We start from the raw sequence: 11,649 nt of genomic DNA on the forward strand, positions 1-11,649 counted from the left end.
CACACATACACATATGTCAAGCAGGCAGCGATATGTACTTTAACTGGATGAGAGAAAATATAGAGCAAAAGAAGGATAATCTCTCCCTCTCCCTCTCTCTCTCTCTCTCTCTCTCTCCCTCTCTCACCCTCTTACTCTGTCTCCCTCTCTCATACTCTTTCTCTGTCTCCCTTTCCTTCTTTCCCTTTTTCTCTTTCTTTCTTTACTTATGTCTGCCTTTCTCACTCCATCTTTTTTCTGAAGTGGTTGGCATTAGGAATGGCTTCCAGACATATGAAATCATGCCCAACTGAAGCCCAATTTAGTTCTTGGGCCCATTTGTTCCTCTCCCACTGTTGGTCTTATGCCAGCATGGATGCTAAACGATGATGACGATGATTATGTGTCTGTGTTTGTTCCCCCATCACCGCTTGACAACCAGTGTTGCTCTGTTTACATCCCCGTAACTTAACAGTTCGGCAAAAGAGACCGATAGAATAAGTACTAGGCTTTAAAAATAAGCCCTTGGGTCAATTTGTTTGAGAAAATCCCTTCAGGCACAGGAGTGGCTGTGTGGTAAGAAGCTTGCTTCCCAACTATATGGTTCCAGGTTCAGTCCCACTGCATGGCACCTTGGGCAAGTGTCTTCTACTATAGCCTCGAGCTGACCAAAGCCTTGTGAGTGGATTTGGTAGACAGAAACTAAAAGCCCATCATATATATATATATGTATGTATTTGTGTGTCTTCCCTCCATGTTGACTAAGGTTTGGTGGAAGATTTTAATTCAGATCTTATGAAAACAAGACATTTGTACTACAGACCCAGAGGCGGTTTCAGTTGGGTTGGTATCAAAAAGATTAAAAATTGTGAATCTTTCTGATTCGGCAGGTGCCACTTTTTATTTAGTTTTTATTTAGTGTGTTTTCTACCGAAACACTTTCAAACTTCGCATACTTGTATATTTTGTCTTATAGAACAGAGAAAAATGTTTATATTCGAAGTTATTTCATGTTAAAGTTGTTGTATTTCGGTAGTTTCAACTAATCACTGACCTCTATTGAGATGAAAACAATTACTGCTATGGAATGTAAACAACACGTTCTAGCGGTGTAATGGGATCTTTTCCCTTGAATAAAATTAGTGTTTCTCCAGGTGCCGAGCCGCAAACCCACTGACTTTTCCTGGTTAACTTTTGCTCCCGTTACTGTTTTGCATTCTCTTAGTGTCTCGCCAACCAGGTCGATATTCCTGAGGCTTGGCACTGATGGTGACATCGTCCGCATATGCAGACACGCTTGTCTTGCATCCCGGTTCTCATGGGATGCCGCTTCGGCGTCACCGGCTTCCGTAGTAGTGGCTCCAGAGTCAATACATACAGAAGTGACAAGCAGGGACATCCTTGACGGCCCGAACGAATGACGTTGAAATGTTTGGACAGATCTCATTCACTCGAACTACTGAGCGAATGCTGCTGTATAAAGCAGTGATCCAACCATGGAAGACGGGACCGAAACCAGCCGCGTTGAGGGCACCCGCGAATTATCAATGGTCAACCTTATTGAAAGCTTTTGATTGCTCCAAATTGATCAGCACCCCACCCATACCAGGTTCCTTAACTACCCTGTCCATGACATAGCACATGAGGTGGAGGTTGTCAGGCATAGTTCTACCCAGAACGGCGCATGTTGGCGCCTTGTCAACCAGCTTCCTGATGACAAGGGCCAACCCCATGCCTATCACTTTGGCCAAAATTTTAAAATCTGTGTTGAGCAGGGTAATGGGTCGAACATTATCTATATTGTTCCCTTTGTTTGGGGTCTTTCTTTAGCCGTGTCACCACTCCTCGGTTCACAAAACTAGGGATACTCCCGTTTTGTTGCCAGTTGCCAAGAGATCCCCAAACAAGTCTGGCATATGACAAATAAAGCTCGTACATCAGACAGACAGACCGATAGATAGATAGATAGATAGATAGGTAGGTAGGTAGGTAGACAAATAGCTAGCTAGCTAGCTAGAGAGAGAGAGAGAGAGAGAGAGAGAGAGAAACAGACACATTGACAGACTGACAAACAGACAGACAGACATAGATAGATAGATAGAGAGATAGGTAGGTAGATAGATAGATAGATGGATAGATAGATAGATACAGAGATAGGTAGAGAGAGAGAGAAACAGACAAATAGATAGCTAGATAGAAACATGGATAGATAGATAGATAGATTTACGAACAAGGACAGAGAGCTATGAAAGAGTAGAGTAAGGAGAAGAGAGAGTGAGAGTTAAGAGAGGGGGAGTAGTGAGAAAAAGGGGGAAAAGAAACAAAGAATAAGGAGATAAAAGTACTGCTGGGAAGAAAGGAAAAGGAAACAGTAGAAGGTGAGAGAGAGGGGGGAGAGAGAGAGATAGGAAGTGTGAAAGAGGAAGAAGAAAGGACAGAAAACGAGAGAGTGAGAACGAGAGAAAGAGTGGTATGTAGCGTGAGGGGATGGTGAGAGTAAAGACTGTGTAGTGAGGGAGGTGCGTTATTAGAGATGGTAAAAGAATAAAGGAGGAGGGAAAAAGAAGAGAAGCAGTTGGAGATAAAGGAGGGAAAGCGGGAGGAGAAACACAGTAGGAGAATAAAGGGAGGAGGAGAGTAGCAGCATCAAGAGAAGAACAAAGAAGGGGAAGGGAAAGAATAGAGAACTATGAAGGAAGTGAAGGAGGAGGAGGAGGAGAATCGGTGACGGAAGAACAATGAAGAAAAAGGAATATGAGGGGGGAGTCGTGGGAGGAGGACTCGAAGCTGAAGTAGAGGTTCAAGAAGGAAGGAGGAGGAGGGTGAAGGAAGGGAGCAGACGGTGAAAGAAGAAGGAGAAAGGCGAAAGGAGGAGGAGGAGGAGAAGCTTAAGGAAGACGGAGTAGGAGTATGAGGAGGTAGGAAGAGAAACAGGAGGAGAGATAAAGGGGAGAAGAGATAAAGAACTGAGTAAAGAAGGGAGAGGGAAGAGAGGAGAAGGAAAAGGAGAAAAAGAAAAAGGGAGAGAAAAGGAGGAGGAGGAGGATGGGCAGGAGGGAGAAAGAGAAAAATAAGGAGGAAGAGAAAGAATATAAGTAGAGAGTGAGGGAGTGGGCAGGAGAAGGAAAACGAAACAGAAAAAAGGAGAGAGAGAGAGAGAGAAAGAGAAGAAAAAGGGAGGAGTAAGAGTAAGAGGAAACAAATCATAAAAAAGAAGAAAGGGAAGGGTGAGGAGGAAATATAAAAAGAGTAATAAGAATGAGTAAAAGGAAGAGGAGTAGGAGATAAACAAGAGGGAAAGGGAAGAAGAGAGAGGGTGAAAGAAATGACGTAAATTTATGAGATGAGGGGGAGGAGGCGAGAGGGAACATAATGAGAGAAGGAGGAAAGGGAAGAGGAGTAGGAGTATGTAAAGAGTAAGCAAAGTGTTATTAGAAGAAGAGAGAGGGAGTAATAGAGAGTAGAAAGAGATGGAGAGAAGGAGAGAAAGAAATTAGACGAAGACAAAGAGAGACAAAGAGAGGGAAGGACAGGTAAAGATAGACAGAGATTAAGTAGGAGAAAGTAAAAGTGGGAGAGAAGAGAAAGTGAAAGAAAGAGAGAGAGACGGGAAAAGAGAGAGGGAAATATAAAAATAGATAGGGAGAAAGAGTAAGAGAGATAAAGGGGGAAAAGTAAAAGAGAGAGGAAGAAAAGAGATAGAGGGAAAAGAAAGAGAAAGTGTGAGAGAGAGAGAATGAAAGAAAGAAAAGAGCGTTTAATCAGGGGAAAGTAAAAGAGAAAGAAATATGAAAATAGATAGGGAGAAAGAGTAAGAGAGATAAAGGAGGAAAAGTAAAAGAGAGAGAGAGAGGAAGGAAGAACAGAGAGAGAGAGAGAATAGGAAGAAAAAGAGTAAGAGTGAGAGAGTGAAAGAAAGAAAAGAAAAGGGAGAAAGAAAACAAAGTGTAAGCTAACGCTCGAATGTGTAAGGTGTAACGCGATTGGCTGTGAGGTCTTATTAGCGCATGCGTGCTTGTGTCTTTCTTGCCCGGTCGTCCTTTCCCCCGTAAGCGGTGTTCTACTTTGGTTGATCTTAGTGTCGGCCGCGCTGTTTATTCACCATAGTTTTTTTTTTCCACCCCCGTTTGTCCGGTTCAATTTACAGCCGAGGTAATTCAAAATCATTTTATTCGATTCTCCATTTCCTCTTCTCTAATTTTCAATGAAATCCCCAATCCGTTTCTCCATATTTTCCGCCTCTTTTCCTCTTCCAAACGACGAAAGCCATTTTTTCTCCCATCTTCTCCCATTTTCTCGCCATCTTGGTTTTTATGTCTTCTGTTTGTTCTTTCTCACTTTCGTTTCAGGATTTCCACCAAATATTTCAATGAAACCTCACCAAAAACACATCCAAAACATTCCTCACACATTTATTAACACCTTTATATAATTCCAACACCTTTTTTTCCAGATCTTCCATGTATTTTTTGTAATCACTTTTTTTCCCCCCAATTTAAATGCCTCACGTTTAACCGGCATTCAACGGCGATCGATAGGTCGAGGCTACGATCTTTCAGTTCATGTCGAGAAATATACTAATTTATTCTTAGAAACGACTAATTGAGATCATTTTTAGCCTACAAGAAAATGAAGATTCCATATAATTAACAGCCATAATTGTCTTAGCCATCCCGCTTATTATGTGCACACAATATAAATGTGCGTATATGTATATATATATATATATATATATGTGTGTATATACTATTCTTGTAGCGCTCCTATTTTTTGTGTGTGTATATATATATATATATGTGCGTGTATATATATATTTGTGTGTATATATATATACATATGTAATTTATATATTGTTTGTAGCAGTTGTGTGTATATAAAACCATGTTAGGGGTTAATGGTAAATATTATTTTAAAATCAAATCTGTAATCCCAGTTGTTTCATTAGGAAATCTGTTCATCCCATGAACAGATTATCAACATATATACATATACATATATATATATATAGAAATGTACATTTCATTTTTCCATTTCATTCGTGGGACATATGTAGGCTCTATTGTTTTTTAGCTGTCCCACTTTGTACGTTATGTGCGTATATCGTGATATATGGCGGCACTGTTAACTTTTAGAGGTCCCACTGTTACGCATGTGCATATGTATTATTGTTTAGTGGAGTCGATGCTGACCTTCAGAGGCCCTGATTTTGTGTCCTTTATTTATTATATACAAAATTCAAGTAACAGATTGAAGATATTCTAGGTACTCTGCGTAGATTTCTGTATATCATTTCTTTTTTGTTTAACCATTTTTAATTTTCAGAATTTACTCTGTGTAAATGATTAAACTGTCATCGGGGAAACTAGAAATATATAATGTATACTAGATGCTTTGTTCAAGGAAGGGCTTATTTTATTGAAACAGAGAAATGGGAGAAAGCTGCACTGCTAACTTTTAGTGGTCCTTAATACATGAACGAAATGTATACATTTTATTTATATTGAAGATGAAAGGATTAAAAAAAAAAAGCACTGATGCCTTTTAGAGGCCCTGATCAATCACTTATCTATCTGGATAAATCTCGGCATTGATCGATGTAGGTTAAAGATTTGGCAGGTGGGGTGGGAGAAAAAATATTTTTATTTTCTCATAATCGTATAAATTCTTGGGTGTAGCACACAAATAAACAATAATTTTGTGGAAATTCACCCCCAACACAAAAGCTATGAGAGGTTTATATGTGGTGCTTAAACCTGAATTCCGCTTTTGCCTTTTTATTGAGGCGGCGAAAGTCCTGGGGTCCTTTTTGCTCAGCTAAAATGCTTGAAGGCTGTTCCCTACCATGGCTCGCAATCCATTGAAATAGGTGGAAGATTAGATATATGAGAAAAGAAGTTCTAGAGGTAGGGATTGTTTTCATGTATATAAAATTTAATTCTTTATAATTACGTTCGTTTCAACACTACATAGGATATAAATGCATTCATGATATTATTAATGCAAATTATATTTCTTTAGATTGCTTAATTTTACTAACTATACATGTGTGTGTAAGTTTAAATTATTTACAAAATGAGAGGTAAATCGCCATAAGAGCGTTGCAACAAATACGTTGCTTTATTTTTCCTGTTCATTACTCGGGAGTTCAAATCTTGTTGAAATCTTTTCCCTCGGAATCGATGAACTAAAGGCACTTAGTGATGTACTGAGATCGATATATATGTATATAATATATGCGCTATTGACTTTTAGCGTCCCAATTTTTTTTTTATATTCTTAAGCAATATAAAAATTTTATTGCTATTTTCAAAATATCTTTAAATAAAAAAATTTCCCCCCTCGGTTTATTTTTCTTCACACACCCTTTTATTGATTTTTATGACACAGATGACGAATTTTTTCATATTTTAAAACGTCAATCTCTGTTTACAGGAATTGACCGGTGATCGATCTGCTATATATATCAATCATATAAAGCAAACAGCAGCCTTCGTTGACTTTTTAGAGATCTTTTATTTTTTTCCAATAAAGAAAAAAAAAATGCTGGTAGATTTCTTGGGTTGTCAAATCCCTGCCTAAGTAATAAAGGGGACTATGAGCTGTGTGTGTGTACCTGCTTAAAGCATTAAAAAAATTAAACTACACATTTAACGCCTTAAACCAGGGGTTCTCAACTAATCTATGGACCCTTTAGATTATTTTTTTTCTGATGGATCCCTCTTAATTATTTGATAAAGTTTAGCTTTGTAGAAACTGCTTTCGAAATTCCTATTTTGTTTTTCGCACGTTAACTTGTGTAGGTTTCTTGCAATATACTTCTAAAGCAGATTTTTTTCAGAGACCCCCTTAAGGAATATTGTTGATTCCCAATTTAAAAATCTACGAATCCCGATCGAGAACCGCTGTGCTACACCGTGGTGAATTTCCTGGTTGTGGTTCACCCCTTGCCCCATTTCCATCAGAAGCTTTATGTACGGCTATTTTTGCGGGTTCCTCTAAATCATGCTTATCTTCTAATCTAAGTATTTTTGCTCACCCTACCACTCATTAGATAAATGTTACGGTCGATTAGAGCCAGCCTTTTAAAGGTTTGAAGGCAATCAATCGGTATTGGTCTCAGCAAAGTGAAAGACCAATATCGATCGATTGCCAGTTTCAAAAGAATTAGATCGCCTATTCGTTGGTGGTGGTGGTGGGTATCCAAACTAACAGATTTAACTATTAATCCAATGCGGATTAAATTCGTTGTACTTATATTTGAATTTACTGGATTTTATTGTGTGTTCGCGCTTCGATTAGAACCCGCCATGAAAGATTTCAAACCGTCGCTGGTGATCAAGGCAAGTGCTCCGCAAACGATTCTCACTTGCGGTACACTTAAATTTGTCTTCTAAATTCAGCGGCACACTTGGGGAGAAATTATATTCCGGTTGCGGAGCGCACTGCTCTACACAGAGATTTAAGCATTAATCTAATGTGAATTAAGCTTGTTCAAAAAAATTGAGGAAGGGTGAAAATGATGAAATGGGATCAGTTAGGGACCTTCTTTCGTTACTACCGTGCCTAAATGTTGCAGATAGGTGTTAAGATATAATTATTGGCAATAAATCGAAGCATTAGGTGGGTATCTATTAGATGTAGATTACGATGTGATTTCTGTAATAAACACGTGCGTTGGAAGGGTTTTATTAAAGGAGCTGGCTGGTAAAAATGCCGGGTGAAATAGGACAGAATCTTTGAGTTACGGAAGCGTTGATTTATTTGGGGAAGAAAAAAAAAAAAGGATTTTGCTGTAACGTGGAACCGTGTCCCCCCTCCTCCGGCATTATTTTCCGTGTAGCATGGAAGCCATTGGAAATTGCTAACACGTGATTGCAGGTGAGGTGGGGGTGGGGGTCTTAATCCCCACAGCTCACTGGGACAAGCTACTCTGTTTCTTTCGCTTCGAGTGCGGGTTCAGATCGAATCGTGGGCCTCTAATATTAGAAAATAATAGGATATATTAAAAGGGTATGGCATACGCCCTCCGTAACTTTATTTCAAAAAATTTCTACGGAAAACCTTTTAGGATGATGTAGATGAGAATTTATGTAAAAGCATTTTTCCGATGATCGGGAGGGGAGTTGCGGAAAAATTCACTCGTCTCGTCTCTTCCTCGATAACTTTATGAAAATTTCCACAAATATCTTTCATTGTTTAGATTAGTCACGTCAGAATTTATAATCTATACCATAAAATAGACATTTGTAGGAAATTTCATTAAAAAAAACAAAAATAACCCATTTTTCTGAAAGTTCTGAGGAAACTGAACCAATCCATGTTAGTTATTTTTTGTAAAGGTATGAAGGGAGAGAAAATGCCATTTTCCCAATATTGCTTATAATGTAGGACAATGATATATAGACATAGCTAAAGGTGGAAGTTCTAAGAACAGCTTGAAAATAAATTTATATTCAATTCTAGCCACCTTGTTGATTGTAAATAAGTGTATATATATATGTATACACATCATTGCAATGCATCAGGCGTTTGTGAAGATTTTTAGCAAGCCTTAAATGGAAGCCGATCTCACAAAATGTTTCCAAGACATGTCAAAGTTTTAACTTTCTCATTTCTCTTTCAGACTTGTTGGCAGCACCAGACAATGGCAGATTCCATATCTGACACTGGAAGTGTAAAAAAAAAAAAAGCACATTGTGCTTGTGGCTCTAGCTGCCAATCCCAGTGATTTGGAGCTAGCTTGTTTGTTGTTGAATGTGGCTGCTTCCTTTGTATTTTAGGGTCGGCAAAGAGCTTGGAGGCCTTTGGATGGCTGGGATGTTTCATCCGTAGCCAAAGGAAACAAATCTTGGCTGCTGTTTGGTGTCTGCTGTCATGAGGACGATCAGGTTCTCCTGCAGGTCTGGGGGCATCAAAGAGGGCCGTATAGCCCAGTTGCTTAACCCTTTCTGATTAAATGTGATGCTTATGTATTTGCATTGTCTTGAATTAATCCTGCCTAATCTTGTAGCTTCAAGATTTTGTTCATATGATTGCTTTTTAGAATGACATTGTTGGTTAGGTGTGAGAAACCAGATCTGGCTGGTTTGTACATAAAACAAGTGGATCATCTGGGCCTGGTGTGGCTGGTTTAAAATGCTAAACTGTTTGAGTAGCAAAATCCACTACCATACGTGATAGCAAGCAGAAACATGATCTGATTGAAATTCGCTTACGAGACAAGCTTCAGTATCCACCGTCACAAACCTGCTACACTCTGTTTCTTCTTCAAGGACATTATTAGATATAAACAGTAAGAGGCATATATAATTTTCTGCATTCATGTAGTTTTAGTTGGTGAGAACTGCCCTCAGAAGTTAATAAAAATGTCACATGTTAGCCAATTAGAAGCTTCCATCGCCAACATATGTGAAGTTGTACTTACTTGTTAATGGGAACAGTGCATGCACTCCAGGATAAGACAGTGGAGATAAAATCTTTATATGGTTTCTTGATCTCCTGAAAATAAGTAGCCAATCTTAAACTATACCGTAATATCTTTGAATAAAATGGACACAAAACTTTAGTTGGGTATAAGCTGTTTCTGAAAATAAGATAAAATTAGTCTGAAGGTCATTGATCACTGTGTTACTTGATTAAGAATTGTTTGTTTGTTTTTTTGTTTTTTTTATATATTCATAATTAAGACCCCAACACATCAGGGTCCTTTGTTTTTTTTTATCCTTGTATGTGTGCTGTCTCCAAAGCAGATAATTACGACTTCCACTATGTTGGCAATGGAGGTTTCAGATTATCTAAAATTACACGACTTTGAAAGATGCTAACGTCTTTATTAATAATCTTTTAAAAAAAAAAGAAGAAAATAAAGATTCGGGTTGTTACCTGTGCATGTATATATGTGGTATAAAATGCTTAAATAGATCTACTATTTATTTAGGATATTATCTGCCAGATAGTATTTATTGAAACCTGTTTAATCCTTCAGATCTTTGGTGTTTTAAAATATCCGGTTTCCAACGGAATATTAATCGCCAGGTTATTTTTGGATAGCAACCAATTCTTTATGTTGGCTGCAGATATAGGTGAAGATGTAGCTGTGTGGTTACATATAGTGCTTTTTATCAAGCCTGGTTTCAGGTTCGACCCCACTGTGGAGCATTTTGCACAAGTGCCTTCTATTGCTTCAAGCTGACCAAAGCTTTGTGGGTGGTTTTTGGTTGGCCTGGCCAAGGAGTATGTTGCCTTAAAAACAGCTGAGGATTACACGAAGGGAATATGACCGTTGAAAATCTTTGTCCGACTGGTGCATGGAATGGTGATGACTTCTAAATGATAATTCATAATCATTAGAGCATCGGATTTTGATCCATGGTAATCGTTCCAGCTCTATATACTCTAAGTTCAGATCGCATCACAGTCGATTTGGCCTTTCGTTCCTTTTGAGACCGATAAAGTATTGGTCTTTTTTCACTCTGCCCGTCTGTCTGATTTACTCACTGGGGTCAATGGTAATCCACTACCCCCTTCCCCTAAATTTCAGGCCCTTGTACCCCCCCCCCCTGTAGAAAAAGTTATTATACTTAGTGGCATTTCGTCTGTCTTTCCGTTCTGAGTTCAAATTCCGCTGTGGCCGGCAGCCCCTCTCCCCCCTCCAATTTTAAAATGGTGGCCTTTCGCCAGAATTAAAATTATTAAGGCAGTGAGTCGGCAGAATCGTTTGTACGTTGTACAAAATACTTACTGACGTTTCGTTTGTCTTTGTTCCGGGTTCGAATTCACCCGACGTGGAGCTGGCCTTTCGCCTTTCGGGATTGATAATCCTAACGCTAGCCGGTTCCGCTAAACCCCCAGAGTAGTGCTCCAGCGTAGCCGTAATCCAATGGCAGGCACGTGCTTGTGTGTGTGTGTGCAGCTGTATACTTCATGCGTAGTTAAATCTTTGATTTTTGTGATAAAACACAAGTCGTAAAATTTGCTGACGCACCCTCACGTGTGAAGTTATGAAAAAGTTTTATTTACTGACTTGAAAATATATCGGGAATCTATTGTGTATTGTCTGTCAGAAATTATGAAAAGCTCGGTGTTTCAGAAAATCTTTAAAAATTCTATTTTTAAAATGTAGGGCGACAGATGTGTTGTCCACTTAACTGGTTTTTATATTTTAAACTACGTAGAAACATGTTTTAGATTCAATAGCCGTTTATGGATAAATAATCTTTTCCTATGTGTGTGTGTATATATATATAATCCAAAATGTACAGTGTTATATAACAATCACGGCTGATCTTAGCTAATCGGTTTCACGCAAGATTGGTAAGATCATCCGTGATGGGAGTGGTATATGATGTGCATAGTTGAATAGTTGGTGTAACCATTGGTGATCTGATGAGCGAGATTTCTTTATTTGCGTCAATTTGTGAATGTACAGTTGTATAATGCAGGACACATTTAAGCATTTGTTCTACGCTGATATTAATACTAATCAGAAAAAGTTGCGAAACGGCTGTAACCCTAAGAATGTTACTTGGTTAAATATATATATTTACTTCCTGTCTTGAATGTTGGTTTTGTTAAATTTTCCGGTTTTATTTTTATAAAAATGTTACAAATAGGTAAATATTTCGTGAAGGACCCGTTCGTATCCCTGAAAATGTTCGTCCCCCCCCCCCC

General features: G+C 38.6%; 1 protein-coding gene across 2 annotated transcripts in view; it reads left to right on the forward strand.

Annotated features, from left to right (window-relative positions):
• The first annotated feature begins 3,955 nt into the window (after positions 1-3,955).
• Positions 3,956-11,649, forward strand: part of LOC106881960 (uncharacterized) — a 21,090-nt gene continuing 13,396 nt past the window's right edge. The window contains exon 1 of one of the 2 annotated variants that reach the window (XM_014932493.2): positions 3,956-4,131. The gene's annotated coding sequence lies outside the window, so the exon portion shown is untranslated. The remainder of the gene's footprint in view (positions 4,132-11,649) is intronic. The other variant, XM_014932492.2, reaches the window with a different exon arrangement.

Source organism: Octopus bimaculoides, unplaced genomic scaffold (genome assembly GCF_001194135.2).
Source record: "Octopus bimaculoides isolate UCB-OBI-ISO-001 unplaced genomic scaffold, ASM119413v2 Scaffold_181030, whole genome shotgun sequence".
Classification (NCBI taxonomy): domain Eukaryota; kingdom Metazoa; phylum Mollusca; class Cephalopoda; order Octopoda; family Octopodidae; genus Octopus; species Octopus bimaculoides.